At 48.4% G+C, this 6000-nt stretch overlaps 1 protein-coding gene across 1 annotated transcript in view; it reads right to left on the reverse strand.

Annotated features, from left to right (window-relative positions):
- RHOBTB2 (Rho related BTB domain containing 2) overlaps nucleotides 1-5726 on the reverse strand; it is a 314611-nt gene extending 308885 nt beyond the window's left edge. Inside the window, exon 1 of the mRNA XM_069617690.1 lies at nucleotides 5514-5726. The gene's annotated coding sequence lies outside the window, so the exon portion shown is untranslated. The remainder of the gene's footprint in view (nucleotides 1-5513) is intronic.
- Between the last annotated feature and the right edge of the window lie 274 nt (nucleotides 5727-6000).

Raw genomic sequence — 6000 nt, forward strand, 5'->3', positions numbered from 1 at the left:
GCACTAACATTAACATACATTTGCATTCACTGCAGCCAGTAAACTGCTTGGGATGCCCCTCCACCCCCAGCCAGGCAGAACACTGTAGCTACCCAGAAGGGTTTCACTTGCTTATCCAACGGCTCCACTCGAAAGGCATGCGTTCCAGGTACCTTGGCTAAAGCAATCATTTCTTCAGCAAACATGGCCGCCAGTTAGAGACAATATAGGTCCCGGAGCAGAACGTGCAGTATTGATGAACAGGGAAGGGATTTGCAATCACGACATCGTGCAAGAGGAGGCAGTGCCAATAATGACACGCAAGCAGGGTTGGCGACACGAGGAAGCAGGTGGGCATTTGTAGTGGATTAGCCACACTGGTTTTACCTACAAAAGAGTTCAAGACTAGATTTGCCACAATGATCTAACGCAAAATGAAGAATAACACATCATCAACTTGGAAATTGTATTAGTTGTGCATTCCTCACAAGTAACCCGTCTCTCACAGATGCCCACCCTCAATGATAACCTCTCATACACAAACCCACCGGCGGATGCCAGCCATTATTGCAGTGGCTCTCCCTGCTTACTCAAAACCAGTCACCATGATCAAACATCGGCATTACAGCATTTAGGCCATATAATGTTTAGACCGCTCAGAAACGCTCACAGCTAGAGCGTGGCAACGCTCCTTTGCACTTCTAACTACTTAGGGGAACCAGTCTAGCGCACAGCAGCGATAAACGGGTATCCTTGATATCGCACTTAGGCGACCTCTTTGGTTAGCGTGTGAAGAACGTGGAAGACGTAGAAAGACTATAAAGGTAACCAGTTTATTGTGCTTCGAGAATCCCCTTTTCCTAGACCCTACGGTAGCCCGTCTGTTTCGCCCAGAAGGTGTAGTAGGACAGCCAGTCTATTGCACTGGGTTGACCTGAGGGTAGCCTGTCCATAGTGCCTAGAATAGTCTACGAAGGTAGCTGGCTTTTCTTCCCCACAGACGATCACATGACGCAGCAACATCAAAGACAAGCTCCACCTGATCTTACGGAATGTATAAACGCACCACAGTACAATTAAAAGGCACCACAAGAACATCTCTGGACTCCATGCACCCACCAATCCCATTAACCCCACAGACAGGTTGACCCGCACCATCCTCATCCACTCGCACACCTTCTCACTCCCCCCCCCCACCAGAGACACATTCTACAACTCCACCCACTCCCACACAGGTGCTCCCCCCAACCCCTTCAAGGCTTGCACAGGCCCATCACAAATCTTTCATCTCACACACACACCCCTAAAGGCACATATCCTCCACCCTAGCCCTCTGTCGGGAGGATAGCTCTGGGGCACCGTGCTCGCCGTGGAAGCAAGACAACACAGAGCAACGCAGGTTTGATCCCGGGGTCCGCGCTTATCAACCTCTGGGTATTAAGCGCGTTATAAATAACCTAATCGTATCATATCATGCATCCCCAAACTACCTGTTGCAGGCATAACCCCACATCCAGCCTCCAATCCACCCAGACTGCGTGCCACCAACAGCCGCGCTGATCAACAGGCGCGTGCCCACTGTTCCTGCACACAGCCTACCCAAACAACCACGGATGCAGGTGAGGAGAGCAAACAAAAGGGAAGCTGGGGGGGGGGAGCAGAGAGGAAGAAGAGGAAATGAAGAGTTACAGTGAATAGGTTGCCAATCCTGACTTCAACACTTGGCCACTGGTTGTGGTCTCGGACAAATCACCTCCCTATGCTGGTTTCCTTAACCAACAAATCTATAACGGCTTTAAAATGCATCGATCGTAAGCATAAAGCAGTTTATTTGTTAACTTTAAAGACTGGCCAATATGGTTATTTTGCAGACTGATATATGAAGATAACGATTTTAATTCTGGCTACTGTATTTACAGGAACATACCTCTCCTCGCCAATCGTTTTGGTGTAACGTTCCTATGTACCTGTCTCCAGTTTGTCTCCAAGTGCTCCCAAGTTCGACAGTTTAGGATTTAACATGGAGATAAAGTGACGTGCCCAAGATCAAACAGTTTTAGTCACACCAGGAAGTCTGAATCAGAACTTGAACCATCTGGTTTCAAAGTTGGCAGCCTCACTGCTAGGGTAAACCTGCCCCTTACCTCTCTTACCTCCCGTCTGAAAGTAAACACAGGGCAACATTGCATCACTGCACAACACAGCAGGCAATAGAACTCTGCATGGAGCGTTAGCCCCAGGATGGTATATATATTTTTATTAATGTATAAGCACTGGTTCAGCACAAACCTTTTAGCTAATTCGGTACATAAAACACCAGTTTAAAGATCAACAGTTTAAGATCCATCAAAATCAGAACCAGTCTTCAAATACATCAACACAATTACTTCCTCTAAACATAGCATAAATAATTGATTTCTCCTAAAATATCATATTTAAAAATGTATATTAGCTAAGACCAAATGTACATTTTCACCACTTATTAAAACCGCCCAACATTCTTCAATTGATAGTGTTCTATTGCACACGAAAACATCTCCACATATAAACATTGCTCTGATGGGTTAAATCCCAATAAGGCAACAGAGGGTGTTTTAATGTTTCTCGCTCCTTCTCTACTTTGCAATGTCGACATTCAGTAGCCAATAGATATTGGTCCGTTATACGGTCTACTGTGTAGTGTAGAGCACTTTCACATCGGTAGTAGCCTCGGCTGAACACTGCGAGTATGACAGCCACCAGGCTATTCTTGCAACTTTGTAACATTCGCAGCAAAACGGCAAAGACGAAACCCTGTTTGACCCCCCAATTGATCCGAGTGTATGCATGTACCAGCGTCGTCTAGCCGAACTCGCCCCCCCCCCTGAGTTCTTCTGAAGCCATTTAAGCACACACAGCCATTTGGGGGAGCCCCACCTTTCCGATTATGGCTGAAAATGGAAAGGTGGGCCTGCATCCAAATGGCCGATGTGTGTGCATATGCTCCGATCAATAGGGCTGGGGGGTCAAACAGGGATGTGGGCTGGCCCCCCTGCTGTCCTATTCATATTTGGCAGACTTAGCCCAGAATTCCCTGGGTGGACCAGGGTGCCGCCCCAATATGGCTGGGGAGGCTTTTCCTTGCATGCTCTATGCTGACGTTTAATCACACGTTTCGCGGCATGCGCAGTTTGCGATTCAGATGATTTAGCGATAAACATGGATAACACCAAAATTATGTTAGTCTCGGCAAGAAAGTGAATCCGCCTATTTTGGTGACAAGTCTGAGGGCGTTCGATTATGTGGAAAAATATCCACATTTAGGTCTAGATATGAGCGAAGGTAAGAATGTGTTCCATGTAAGAGAGCCTAAAACGAGAAAGGCTGACGAAGTTTGCAGGCAACACAAGATTTTCGCTCGGTGATAGTTTTATATAAGCAAAGCTTCTGCCCCGCAATTTTATATGATTTCGATGCAATCGTGGTGCAGGATTTGGATTGGCTTGATATTCTGGAAGGTTCCATCTACCATGATGCAGTATCTGCGCGTATAGCTGGGACTGATGTCATTAAAAGACCAACTGTACATTAGAAGAGGGGAGCTTTTTATCACAGCTAAGTTGAACCTGAAATGCCAGTTGTTGGCTGCAGGCATAGCTCGATTGGTGAAAATAAGATGGTATGTGAGTTTACTGCATTGAATGTACAGTTATTTCACAAAAATGGGTGGTCTCCTGTATTCAGGGTACCAATTACCTTATTTTAGGGGCCATTTTTAGGGAAAAGATTAAAAGATGGTACTGGGCAAATAATGACCTTCATTTGTTTACATTACGCACCTACTGTCATGTTGCTAATGTTACCCATTGTTTCCTACGCGCGCAAACCTACCTTTGCCAAAGTCTGAGCCGCCCATTGCGGACAAATCAGTTACCGTTGCTAGTTCTCAAAGGGGCAATACTGAAAACACTGTAAAAAGATAGGGTGTGCCGTATTTGTAACACTGAAGGGAAGCGTGACACCCCGAAACATGTTTTTGAGGAGTGTGCTGCTTTGGCTCTACTCATTTGCGTCTACTTGGGAAACATGCTCGGGAGTTTGAGCCTATAAGTACAATTGAGTTTTGGGACTTACGTCCGAACTCTGAGTCCGAAAGTCTCCATATAGACCTTCATTGGGTATGGCGTACTATTGCCATAGTATTAGCCTGGGCGACCAAGACAGGTTATATTTTAATGTTCCACCCACTGATTGTATTATTATTATGTATTTGTAGTCTTTTAGCACATTTAATGGTAATTTTTAACTAAGGTTATGAAAATGAGGATTTTAATGAAATGTAATGTTGTGATATTTGATGTAATTTTGCAAAGGTTCTTTTAGAACCAGACAGAAACCAAACTAAAAATGAATTCTAAAGTTTCTGCCAACAGCCCCCGCTGCCCTGCCCAATTAGAGGGCACATCTGCCGGAGGTTTGGGTCACTTTGCATATGACCCACTACAATTCGCCAGGCAGTCACCGAAAGGAACTTCCCTGTTTGGAAAAGAGAGTTATGCAAAATAACACTCTTTCCACCGAGATCTAAAAGGCTGACAGAAAAAGCATTACAACTCCGGAGTCGTCGGGCGAGAAAGTTTCCTATAAACTAGCACTGAACGGGTGCACCTCCAGAGCACAACACACGAGGAAGTGATGCTTTTCGGCACACTCCACACTGACACGGATTTATGCAATGGTGCCGGTGGCATGACGTGAGCGCACACACGCATGGTAATCATAGTTTAGGATAATGGGGTGCCCAATTATATCCCAGGGGGCACGATGTGCTAACCCAGGCCCCTCCCTGGACATGCCTAGGCGGCCGGACCATTTCATCACCGGGCACACCCGCGTGCCCTCTGTGGCGGTCCTACTCGCCAGCATGCTCAGTACATTGCCCCCCAGTCACGTGGTCACAGTCATCTCGCTCACTGTGCCTCTCTGCTGACATCTCACTCTGCCCCACACGCTGAGCGCTACTTGAAGTCTCGGCCCCCCAATCTGATACTCTGAAAAAGGATTGTGGGAGCGGGGCATTGATAGCGAGTAGTCTGGACTAAAACTGTTCCCGCCCCCCATCACTCCTCTCTCAATCTATACTCCCCTGTCTCCCACATGACACCTTACTCTTGGTCTGAGCCCGCCCTCGCCCCCTCTCTCTCTCGTCTCACAAATGCACAATGTTGCCCCAGCCAGCTGTCTATAGCCTCGTGAGCCCGCTCTCAGTATCTACCAACCCCCCACCCCCGCCCGCTCTTTTTGGCCACATTCAAACTGTCCCCACGACACTCCTCATCCCTTCACTCTCCGGTGCTCTAAGTCTCATTCCCCTGGAGTCCTTTCATTATCTGCATTGGCCACCGGCGACCAGTCATTCTGCACCCCCTGCCCCCCCCCCGCTCTCTATTCAATGTCTGTCCCCTCCTCGCCAGCGCCCACGCCCCCGTTTCCTCTCCGTTCCCCTCTGCTGCTCCGTTCACTCCCCCTCCACCCTCACAGTGACTTTCTGTTACCTGTGTCTTGCCCGGTAATCCTCGTTCTTCTCTAGCTCCGAGGTGCGGGCACGTGCGGCTGTCCTCTGCCTCCGAGTCGATCGCCTGCTTGCAGACAGTGCTCTAAAAGGCGGGTCTTCGGTGCTGCATATCTGCCCGGGGGCCCTGTAGAGGGTCTGGCTGTGGATCTCTGGCTGTGTCTGAGCACTGTGGCTTCCCTGTCTGCAGGTGTCTGCTTCCTGAGGTGTACTTTGCTGTGGGGGCGGGGCAGGCAGCTTGGGAGGAGCTGTCAGGGTGGGCAAGGCACAGGTTGAAGTCGCAGATCTCACACTCGGAGTTCGTTCTCCTTGTACCTGTAAGGACTACCTAGAGGTAGGTCACCTGGGAACAGGAAGTTTGGGAGTTTCAGATCACGTGACACCGGACAAACGCCACAGGCAGGGGCAGGAAGAGACAATAAAAGCCGGCAGAAAGTAAAAGCGGGTGGTGTGCTTTGTCGCTCGTGGAT

This window comes from Ambystoma mexicanum, chromosome 10 (genome assembly GCF_040938575.1).
Source record: "Ambystoma mexicanum isolate Mex_15411 chromosome 10, UKY_AmexF1_1, whole genome shotgun sequence".
Taxonomy (NCBI): domain Eukaryota; kingdom Metazoa; phylum Chordata; class Amphibia; order Caudata; family Ambystomatidae; genus Ambystoma; species Ambystoma mexicanum.